The following is a 12614-nucleotide window of genomic DNA, read 5'->3' on the forward strand; positions in this document are numbered from 1 at the left end:
CAAACTGCTGTCGAGACTAGAAGTAAATAATTTGGACTAAGTGCCAACAGTGCAGTCCGACTTCGAAGAAAAGGAGACGCAGACACCAAAATAAAACCCGTCTAGCTCTTAGACACAGCGTTGTACAGACAGTCAGAGAGCCAAAGGTCACAGAGAGAGAACAGTTCTGCACCACACCAGGCTATAGTTTAGAACTCAATGAGGTCATTCGGTTTAACTTTAAGGTGATTCATCAAAAGAGGATAAGTTGTATGCTCACTTTTGTTGCAATTATAATCTGATGGCTTTGTTTTTTTTTGGCTATTTGTCTGTTGTGTCTTCATAGTGCAACTCTCAGGCATGAATCAAAAGTTTATAGGATCAAGTACAACTCCATAGTCCGATGTTCCCAAAGTATCACTGAGGGTGTCCGAGATACCATGTTTCAGATGAGACTTTAAACTAAAGCCTGTCTATCCTGTCACCTGAATGAAGCAGATGTCATGATGTTGTATCACGGAGGAAAGGAGATGATGCCCTGATGTCCCCCAATACTTAACCCCTCAGGCAACCCCAATGAGAATGGGATTTCCTAGTTTTACTTTAATTCCGTTTGCAGAGAATTGCTGTGTGAAAGTTGCCTGTCTCTTTCTCTTAGCTTTCATCAATGACTATGTTTCTAAACTTGCAACACTTCTTTGCCAGCTGTCTTTCTCTTGACTTATTACAGTATTTTCGAGTCTAGGTCCTCTGGATTCCTAACCAAGTAAACTGCCGAATATTGAAAACTCTGTGGGGTGGGACTGGTGGAGGGCGAAGGAAGGTTTTGCTCAAAAGGTTACAACCATTTGATATGGTCTATTATGGGAGGGTCTGGAATAAAGGAAGTAGGGTTTCAGTGTGCAGTTAGTGGCTGGGCTGGGGTAGGTAGGTAAAATGGAGGGGCAAGCACTTTAAGCCTGCATTCATCTGGGAGAAAGCGGTAGATGACAATAGTGTGGAAACACGGGCTGAAGTTCCCCTGCCTAGACTGTGGAGGGAAGTAGCTGAATGTGGGGAACTGGTGATTTTCTTCCCAAAAGATTTTTTAAAAATCAGATATTTTTGTCTGGGTTTGATGTTATTTCTTCTTTATCTCATTCTGGTGTTTTCCAGATGTTGGGGGAGAGTGGGTGGACACTTCCCCTGTTCTCAGCCGGCCCTTGACCAGGGCAGGAGGGGGTGGATGAGAAGCAGGACTGGCTGACTTTGTTCTATAATTGGAATGCATCGCTTGAGCTTATGGTTCAATGGTACAGCCAGCTGGTGGGGGAATCCAGAACTCAGGGGACCGGTGCTTAGTTTCAGAATAAGGGGTCATCTTTTGAAATAGAGATGAGGATGAATTTCTTCTCCTGAGGATCATGAACCTTCAGAATTCTCCACCCGAGAAAGCTGTGTAGGATGAATCACTGAATTCTGAGATAAATAACTCTCTGTTCTGTAGGGGAGACAAGAATTACGGGGAACAGGCAGGAAAGTGGAGCTGAGACTAGGTTCTGGAGAGGCATGGTCTTATCGAATGACAGAGCAGGTTCAAGGAGCAGTGTTTCCTGTTTCTGCATCTAGTTCTCATTATTTTTTCCCAAAATATACTTTATAGTGTATTTGCAAATGTTATGGATGCAGGATATTCATGTGTTGCCTATATCATTACGTGCTCCTGTTCCTTTTGTTCTTGTACATTCTGCAGCTTAACTATCTGAACTGTCCACTAACTGCTGTGTCACCATATCTCTACCATTCTCTTTCTCACTCTAATGAGCATGGAATAAATATCAAAGGGCTCTCACATAATAGGGAAAACATTCATATCTTCAATGGAATTTCACAGCTCAAAGGCTCTGTCAAAGGAGGAAGTCTGTGGTTACGACATATTAAAGCAAAACTTTTCTCTTTGGCTATTGATAGCAAGGGTTTTCAAGTCTCTTTAACATCAACACCTGCATCGGACCTTGTGTCTAAAACAAGGGCATGTATTGTTGGGAAATAAAATTAGTTTTCTTCAAAAATGCTATTAGAATTTCTTCCAGGCACTTGGGCGTGTGCAATCCTTTTTTTCTTGCCTGAATGCATTAAAAGGAGAGAGGAGGAAAAACTTACTTCAAGCAGAAGCCTGAGTTTCACTGTCGATGGATTTGTTTCCAGAGCTTATCTCAACCCGTACAATCAGCTTTTTACTGGGTCACATTTTATAGTTGCTCCTTGCATCTATGCACCAATTGCTCCTCTCAGTGTATCAGAGCTTTGAATATACTAATTGGAGATACTAGAGTAGTATTTGGCAATTGCTCAGAACATTCACAGCTATAGTCTACTTCTCCCACAACATTTTTGATTATTCCTCCTCCCCTTTTAAGCTGTTAAATATACTGCACTTCCCATCACGTCTAACATTTACTCCTCTTTGTATCATGGCTGGTGGTGGGCTCCTTATTGTTCTCAAATTTGCCAGATCCATGCAAAAAAACTAGTGGCTTCACTACAGCAGCTCATAAATGAAATATTGTCGATTGGAAATTTGATATCTTAATGTTTCTTTCAGCATTATGAAGTGACAAACATTTCTGGTTCATTTTGCTTAAATTGGGAAATGTGATTAGAGACTTCCTGTTGTTATAAAAACAGGAACTGCTGGAAACACTCAGCAGGTCAGGCAGCAGCTGTGAAAGGAGAAAATGAGTTAATCTTTTGGGTCATGGACACTTTGCCATGTTCAGGTAGAAGGAGAAGCTCTTACTAAAGACATCATTGCACTGAAGCATTTGGCAAGCTCCTGTGGTTTTGGTACCTTCCTAAATGATGCTTTCTGAAATCAGTTTGTTTGTGGTCTCCAAAAGGAAGTTTATAACAAATTGTCACAAGATGATGTAACTTTTAGATTGGACACTGGCTCTGGAACTTGCCGATCGAGATACCAAGGGGTTGGCACACCATTCTGACCCAACCAGGGGTGCTGTTCCGAGAGTCAACACAGTACCAGGAGGGAACACTAGTGCCAAAAGTGGGCCTCCTCCATTCTATCAGCCAATGCCAGTCCTCAAAAGCCTGATACAATTGTCATATGAGCAGGTTAGGGTTGTGGTAGAAACTTCCAACAAAGTTCCTGTAGACACAAGAGACTGCATATGCTGGAACCTGAAGCAACAAACAATCAGTGGGGTTGAAATCCTGCATCAGGACTTCAACCAGGAACATCAGCAATTCCTTTCTTCCCACAGATGCTGCTCGACCTGCTGAGTTGCTCCAGCAGGTTGTTTGTTGCTCCAACGTTCCTGTAGATTTTGTAAGCAAAGGTGTCACATTTGTGAAAAAGTGGGCACTTAGAGTATGCATAACTGCAAAACCCACTGTTTGTACACAGGATGAGATTAACACCAGAGAGGTCACTGAACCAGAGGAAGCTGCCTCCCCTCCATGGACTCTATACTTCTCGTTGCCTCGGTAAAGCAGTCAGTATAATCAAAGACTCCACCCATGCTGGACACTCTCTCTTCTCCCCCCTCCCATCGAGCAGAAGAATCAAAAGCCTGAAAGCATGTACCACCAAGCTCAAAGACACCTTCTATACTGCTATTATAAGACTGTTGAATGGTTCCCTAGTACAATAAGGTGGACTCTTGACCTCACAATCTACCTCATTATGGCCTTGCACCTTATTGTTTACCTGCACTGCACTTACTTTATTCTGCATTCTGTATTGTTTTCCCTTGTACCACCTCAATGCACTGTGTAATGAATTGATCTGTATGAACGGTGTGCAAGACAAATTTTACACTGCACCTCAGTACAAGTGACAATAATAAACCAATTCCAGTTCCAAGAGCAAGTTGGGTTATTAACTGCCTATGCAACAGAAGAGAGAACGTATCTCTGGACCTGACAGGAAAATCAATGAGAATGTAGCTAGACACTGGACATCTGTGTCACTTGTGCCAGAGCATAGGAGATGTACAAGGAGAAATTTATTACGTGGCCCTTGCAGCCATTATACATTCACCTCTTGTCATATAGAGCAAGCAAAATTCCTGGTTGTGGGAGAGATTCAGATTCCAGTGATAGTGAAGGGAAACAGCCCTGCTGTTTATTGGTACAAAGCTAGGAAGAATAGATCAGACTAAACTGGGAAAAGATCTTCAGCCTACAAAGCAAAGCAAAGCAAGTGTTCCACAACATGTACGCAAGCAGGAAGTAACAAGATGGAACAATATACTGTGGACTTATCTGTATCATCAAGCAATATTGCTACAAAATAAAATGGGGTCCAGTCCTTTTAAAGGTTTTTGACTTAAAAAACATGCTGGGCTAAATTCCTAACACAGCATCCTTTCTTTCATTATAAAGGACCAGTTATCCACAGATCAAGGCTGTATTCTGTGGGGTTACACAATCATAGTATCTCCACTGTTCAGTAGATGGTTACTGACTGATGTACATGAGGTGCTACCCTGGTATTCGTCAATGGAGGCCTTGGGACAGGGTTACCTCTGTTGGCCAAGACTGGACAAGATGTACTGAAATTTGGTAATTGGTTTATTATTGTCACTCGTACTGAGGTACAGTGTAAAATTTGTCTTGCACACCATTCATACAGAATAAAGTGAATATACTGAATGCAGAATAAAGTGTTACAGAGAAAGTGCAGTGCAGGTAGACAATAAGGTGCAAGGCCATGACAAAGTAGATTGTGAGGTCAAGAGGTCCATTCAGTAGTCTTATAACAGCGTTATAGAAGCTGTCCTTGAGCCTGGTGGTACACGCTTTCAGGCTTTTGTATCTTCTGCCTGATTGGGGGGGGGGGGGGTGGGAGAGAAGAGAGAATGTCCAGAGTGGGAGGGGTCTTTGATTACATTGGCTGCTTTTCAGAAGCAGCGAGAAGTGTAGACAGAGTCCATGGAGGGGAGGCTAGTTTTTGTGATGTCACTTGTGAGTCAGTGTGGCTGCATCTGTGGTCTGGGGCCACTCCACCATGGACTGCATTCACTGCAGAAGCGGACACACAGCATTTTCTGGTTGTGATTTACACCATTCAACATGGCTGGAAGTGTTTCCCACACAACTGACCACCACTGGCAGGACTGTGCATCTTCTGAGGTATTTCTTTGCATCATATGGATTACCAAGAGGGAGCTTGTGTCAGATCCTGTCCCAAATTTGTTGCACAAGAATTTGAAACAAAATGGGGTCTACATATTTTGTTGCTACCTTATCCTGCAACTAACAGTACAGTTGAGTGGCCTGGTCAAACCTCGAAGAGATTCTGAACAAAACAGAATGCTCAGTCTATTCCTTCTACCCAATAGTTGGCTCAATCTTGCTCCAAGTGGCCTTGCTCAAGCCTGATGTGTCCTCCACTATTTCCAACTATCACCTGCAGTAATTGAGAACTCATAATAAGATGAGCAGGCCTGTCCAGATGTTCTCTCATAGCAAGGGTGATGTCTGGGATTTCAGACATCCAAGGACAGAGGTCATCAGAAAGTGTAAGGGATCTTTGACCTACACTGTATGGGTGGAAAATAGATGTGTTCACATTTACATGGGCCACTTCTTATCTTCATGGGTTTCAACCCTGCTAGCAGATGTTCTTCCTGATTAAGACAGAGTCAGGAAAGATTTTGTTCCTGCTCGTGGGACTAGAGCAGAACCTAGTCCACTTGGTAATGATCGTCTAGCCTCACCGGTATCTGTTACCCCTGAACAAATATGCAATAGAAGGCACCAAGACTGGCCTTTAAACTGGACATATCTGTCTGTGTTAGTTGGCAACAAATTTTATAATTGGGTAGAATAATCCTTTGAACTTGTTCTAGGGTTGAACATTTACTTCATCCTAGGAGTTATTAGCACTGTCTGTGTATTAACACATGTCCTTGTTGGTGAGTAGTCATAACTTGTAAACTCTTTTTAAGGGAATTTTAAGCTAAGGGAAAGGAGAACAGTTGTGCTCTTAATTGAGTTTGTCTACCCTGGGTTGCTGTAGTGCTGATTTACCAGCAGTTAACCAGCGCTTTCTCTGTATTATTTGTAACGGTTATTGCAATGACCTCATTCTCTGCATAACACTCCTTTTGGAGCATTGTTCAGTATCTTGAACATGTTGCCCTGGAACACCTGTTGATGGGCCCTCTTGGAAAAACATGATCTTCATGGATTTGGAATGCATTGCCCAATAGGGACGTGCAACTAGATTAGATAGTAATCTTCAGAAGAGAGATGGATAAATACTTCAGAAAAAAAACATTGCTGGTTTGTGGGAAAAGAGCGGGGAGAGAGGACTAAGAGCAGACCAGATGACCTACTGAAATGAGTTCTGTACCTCCATATTTTATGAAACTAAAGAATCCCTGCAAATTCACCTATTTTCTCAGTTATTCGTTTTCACCCTGCATCGTGCTGCTAAATGTAGTGACCCATACAATTGTTTGAGATGCAATAGTATTTCGATGTCTCAACAGATAGATTTCCCAGAGCAGTTCGTGTGAAGGATGTGTTGTTGCTCAGTACTCTCACCAGATGCCATCTCCATCACACAGGAATAGAACACACAGACGTTGAATAAATATCTCTTCCCCTCTGATGAAGAGAAGCAGTGATATCAACTGGAATGTCCCAACAGAGAGATGAATAAAAGAGAAATAAGAGAAAATTGGGATTAGGATGTGGAAGAGGGAGGTGATCTATTTGCTTGACACAAAACGTTTGTCTTTGTTTTGAAATTCCCAAGTATTACTACTATACAAGTTGACGAAAGTTCACTCAATAGTGCTCAGGAACCTTCCTATGATTGCAGTGCATTTACGCACAAAATTATCTGAATGTCAGGTCTCTCCCTACAATAAATTGTACATTTTGTTACGCTGATATAATGCATTCTGCAGTGGCATTTGAGAAGATTTATGACCTAACATAGAATAGGAAATTGCATCCTGATTCAGCTTTGGGTAAATTTACTTAGCATTCTACTAAAAGCTAATGATAAATGGAAACATAACCTCTCGGTTAGGCAAGATCCTATTAAACTAGTAATTCAGATGTGCAATGCCACATCATTAATATTATGTGTTTATGGAGAATGCCAAGGTACATTCAAGCAAAGGTTTAATGCTCCACCCTATAGTAAAAATGCTGAAAGTACTGTACATCTGTTAAACAACTCCTTCAACTTGCAGACATTCTAGACAGCCATGGCTCAGTGGCAGGACACCTCTGCGTCTACCGGTCAGGGGTTCAAGTCCCACTTCATATAGTACAGAGTGAAATTTCATTGCAGAATATGGATGGGGACTCAATGCATTGGGCCTCTTTAATATTGAGACACAAGAAATTCTGCAAATGCTGGAATCTGGGGCAATATGCAAAAAGTGCTGGAGGAACTCAGTAGTCAGGCAGCATCCATGGAGGGAAATAAACAGTTGATGTTTCGGGCCGGAAAGGAAGAGGGCAGAGGCCAGAATAAGAAGGTGGGGGGAGGGGGAGGGATCATGGAAGGGATTCCTCTTTAAGTTTATGTATTGCTCTTTAATATTGCCAAGTTTTCCAAATTCTTGCATAAAGTAATGCTGTCTTTTGGACAACATGTTAAGTCAAGGTCCTCACTATTCTCACAAGTTGACATAAATGATCCTTTGGATCATTTATTTTGAAGAACGGAGGAATTATCCTTGCCATTATTTATCCTTCAATCAACATCACTAAGACAAATTAATTGACCATTATTACTTGCTGTTTGTGGGAGTTTGTTGTACACAAACTCTCTGCCAAATTTCCAACATTACAATGGAATACACCACTCATTGACCCCAAAATGTTTTGAGATGCCTCAGTTTGTGAAAGGTGTTTCAGAAATGTGTTTGAATGAATCAAAATTTTCTCCAGGGTAAGGTAGGTGAAACCACCCAATATTGGCCACAGTCAGATCCTATCTACCTTTGTCATTAACTTTTTTCAATCTCTCCAAATTTCACACTATGTTACATCTACTGTTGTGGAAGCTGAATGTGTGTTTATCTCCTGATATTCTTTGCCTTCAGATTTACTTTTCCAATATGTTTTTTGCCACTTGCACCATTGGTAAATTGCTTTATTATTGTCACATGTACCGAAATAGAGTGAAAAACATTGTTTTGCGTGCCATCCATACAGATGATTTCATTACAACAGTGCATTGAGGTAGTGCAAGGGAAAACAATAACAGGATGCACATAACAGGATATGTTACAGAGAAAGTGCAGTGCAGGCAGACAATAAGGTGCAAGACCATAACGAGGCAGACTGTGTGGTCAAGAGTCCATCTTATCATACTAGGGGACCATTCAATAGTCTTATAACAGTGGGATAGAAGCTGTCCTTCAACATGGTGGTATGTACTTACAAGCTTTTGAATCTTCTGTCCACCTCTGGCTCTACTCTTTTGGTTAGAATTTCTTCCTTGGTTATTTAAGTTCTGGATTGTGATTCCTGCAGGAGCAAATCCCAATAAACACGGGACATGCTTGCCAAGAACTGTTATTGTTGGACAGTGATTTCTACTAACTCCACTTAAAAATACCCAGCTGATAAATTGTCACTTCACAGTCCATTTATCACTCATTCAGCATCTCAATCTAAACAAAAGCATACTTTTCAGTGATTAACTTTTTAAAATTGTTGTTTTGAGGGTGATAGATGCATCGAATGCACTTTATGTGCCAGATGTTAACAATCAGATAACCAAGAGAATATGTGTTCTCGATCAGGGATCTTATACAAAGCAACTGAATGTGAAAGGGAGTTAGTCCATTGAAATTTCACCAATGGACGGTAGTAGGAATGTATCTGCTTCCTTAAAATTCTATCATTGAGGAAAGGAAAAAGGATTCAAGATTGCTAGACCTCCGGTGGAAGGAAGTTTTGAAGGAATTGTTCCATATACCTAGTACCATGTTCACTGAACCTTGCTCTAATAGGGCATGAGCTATTGTTTAATTATCATTCCTCTGATGCTTTGCCATATCCAAATAATCAATGTTTTTTGTTACCCCAAGGAAGAACTTGCATTCTTTGTAGCTCTTTTCATGAACTTAGGAAAGATTTCAATGTGCCCTTTCACACTGCAAGATCCCATAAACCCGATGAGATGTTGAGGGGTGTCAGTAATGAGTTAGATTGGAGAAGCCCTCCTTGGGGCAAAAAAGCATTTGAGAGGCAATTTGATGGGGTTGTGCAGGATCATGGCAGATTTAGATGGGTAAACAGAAGGAACCTTTTCCCACTAACATATGATTCAAGAGCAAAAGGATACAGATTAAAAAGCTGGGCAAAACATGGGGGTGGGGGGTGAGGGGGAAATGAGGAAACCTCTCTCATGCAGAAAATGGTTGCGATAAAGAACTTGCTGCCTGTGAGGATGGAACTAAATGGATTTCTGTACATAGATTCAGCATAGACTGGATGGACTGGGTGGCCTCGGTGTGCTTTTCTGTCTCAAAGATTCTATTCTATGAGGATAATATTTACTTGCATGTTGGTTGTGGAATAAATATTGGCCAAGGCAGAAGGGCAAATGCTACAACTTGTCAAAATTATCTGCGGAACAGAACTTCAGAATAAAGGGTGGCTCATTGAGGACAGAGATGAGGAGGAACTTCTTCTCTGAGAGGGTTGTTTTCCCCACCTTCGTATATCTTCAGAGAGCCACAAAGGCCGAGTCCTTGAGTATATTCAAGATCAAGATTTAGAGGTTTTTAGTCATTGGGGGAAACGAGGGTTGTGGGGAGCAGGCAGGAAAGTTGAGCTGACGCCAAGTTCTTATTGAATAGCAGGTTCAAGGAGCCACATGGCCAATGTCTCCTAATACCCATGAATTGGTAATTCTGACTCAGATGAGAGTGCGGTCATCACAATAATTTAATAATTTACAATTCTGTAAATAAAAATCACTATTCCTTTTTCCAACTAAATATTTATCCAAACCACTCTCAATTCTTAATTTGCTTGACATGTTCCAAATAACTACTGTTCTGTGCAAGGGGGCAAGGGAATTAATTTATGAGTCTGCATTTGTACTGATTTGCTCATGAGTTTGAAGTAGGAACACAAAAGAAGGTAAACTTGAAGGGAAGCCATCTCAGGTTGTTTTTGGTGATAGTATTTGGTGGGAAATTAATTTATATCCGAAAATAGGCACTCCATCTGCTTGGCTAGAAGCTAGGTAATGGCTAAGATTAGCTGCTCTTGTTGGTTGTATTAAACTCATGGAATCATATAGCACAGTAGCATGCTTTTTGTCCCATCACGTCCATACCAATCATCAATTACCCATCTTGGGATGTCATGTTGCAGCTGTAGCAAACATTGGTCAGGCAGCACTTGGAGTATTATATGCGGTTCTGGAAGGATGTGGTAGCATTAGAAAGATTGCAGAAGAAATTCGTCAGGATATTGCCTGGAATGGAGGGTTTTACTTAGAAGGAGACATTGAGTAGGCTGTGTTTATTCTCACTGGAGTGTTGGAGGCTGAATTTGGTGACCTTAAGAGTTTATAAAATTATGAGGGGCATAGACGTGGTAGCTAGTAAAAGACCCAAGTCTTTTTCCTAGGGTGGGGGAATCAAGACTAGGGGGCATAAGTTTAAGAGGGGAGAAATTTAAAGGAGATCTGAGGGACAAGCTTTTCACACAAAGGGTGGTTGTTATATTGAACAAGCTGCTGGAGGAGATGGTAGTGGCAGATAAAATTACAATGCTGAAAATTACAATGATGAAAAACACAATGATCTGGAGGAACTCAGCAGGCCAGGCAGCATCCGTGGAGAAAAGCAGGTGGTCAACGTTTCAGGTCAGGACTCTTCTTCAGGACTGAAGATAGGAAAGGGGGAAAACCCAATATACAGGAGGGAAAAGCAGAGCAGTGATAGGTGGACAAAAGAGGGGAGGCAGGGTGGGCACAAGGTGGTGATAGGTAGATGCAGGTAAGAGATAGTTATAGGCAGGTGTGGGGGAGGAGGGGAGAGCAGATCCACCAGGGGATGGGTCAAAGGTAAGGGCAGAAAGGTAAAAAAAAAAGTAGAAAAAAGAGGCTAGGAAAGGGAAGAAGGGTGGGGGTGGGGTAGGACTACTCAAAATGGGAGAATTTAATGTTCATGCCGTTAGGCTGCAAGGTTTCAAGATGGAAAAAGAGGTGCTGTTCCTCCAGTTTGTGCTTGGAATTCTCCTGACAGTGGAGGAGGCTGAGGGGATACAATTACAATATTTAAACGGCATTTGAACAGGTACTTGGATAGGAAAATAGCACAGGGATATGGGCCTATGGTGGGCAAATGGGATTAGCGCAGATGGGCATTGGGGTCGGCGTGGACAAGTTGGATGAAGGGCCGGTTTCTGTGCTGTGTAACCCCTATGACTCTGAATTTACACTAATCCCATTTACTGACACTTGGCCCAAAGTGCTTGTTCTTTGTCTTGGCAATTCAAGTTCTTGTCTAGATACTTAAATGTTGGGAGAGTACCTGTTTGCACCCCCACTCAGGTAGCGTGTTCCAGATTCCAACCATCCTCTGAGTGAAAAAAAATCCTGCTTGGATCCCCTCTAAACCTCTTCCCACTGCCCTAAATCAATGTTCTCTCGTTTTTGACACCTCTATTATGGGGAAATATATGCTTGGAGGTTCCATTTTATTTCCCTCTATCTCACCTCCATCTTTCAGCCAACACATCACAGTGAAACACTTTCCCAGGACATAATAGAAAACAAATGCTCTTGGTGGCCTGAATAAAGGATTCTTGACCATCAGTCAATCTGCCTTTATTTTCCAACCTCAAGCAAAATGTAAAAAAACTTTGTGTAACCCTGGACTTAGGTGCTGCAGTGTCCCAGAGTTTAATTTGTAATTCTAGGTCAATATGCGGAATTGGCAACCCAGCGTAATTGCATGCAGTGATGAAGTTATTAAGTATTTAATAAGACATTGAAACTAGGACAAAAACATTTTATGGATCACTTTTGTTTGTGTTGGCAGGCATGCAACCCTTGGGCATGATGAGTTTTTTTTAAACATACAATTCCAATCCACACCCCAGCCAATATCTTGAGAATATTGTGGAAGCAATAATCTGGGCTACAGAAATGAATTAATTGAATTGCAACAGTGTATTATTAGAAATAATCTAGGCTCTGAACCAATTCATGAGGAACAGTGAATTGGTTCAGAAGCTAATTGATAACAAAACTTTGAATTTATACATATATCAAAAAGAAACTCAGAGGCTTTCCAGTTAGTCCCTTGAACTGATCCTTTATTCAATCCACATCCAAATTTTTATTTACCTGCCTCAGGTTTGTACTCCCATGCATTCCTGCATATGCAATACTTGCAATGTGTAAGTTTTAAAATGTTTATATCCAGCCTTTTGTTTTTGGTGGGGGACTAAAACAAAATGTTCCAGATTTCCACTACTACCTGCATGAAGAACTGTTTCTTTATATCACCCAAGAATAGACCAGCTCTAATTTTCTGCGTCTGCACCCCTTGTTTTGGGATCCTCCTATTAAAGGAAATAGTTTTCATCTAATCACCCTGTTAAATCCTTCAATCAACATAAACTTTGATTATATC

The sequence above is a fragment of the Pristis pectinata genome, chromosome 20 (assembly GCF_009764475.1).
Source record: "Pristis pectinata isolate sPriPec2 chromosome 20, sPriPec2.1.pri, whole genome shotgun sequence".
NCBI classification, from domain to species: Eukaryota; Metazoa; Chordata; class Chondrichthyes; order Rhinopristiformes; family Pristidae; genus Pristis; species Pristis pectinata.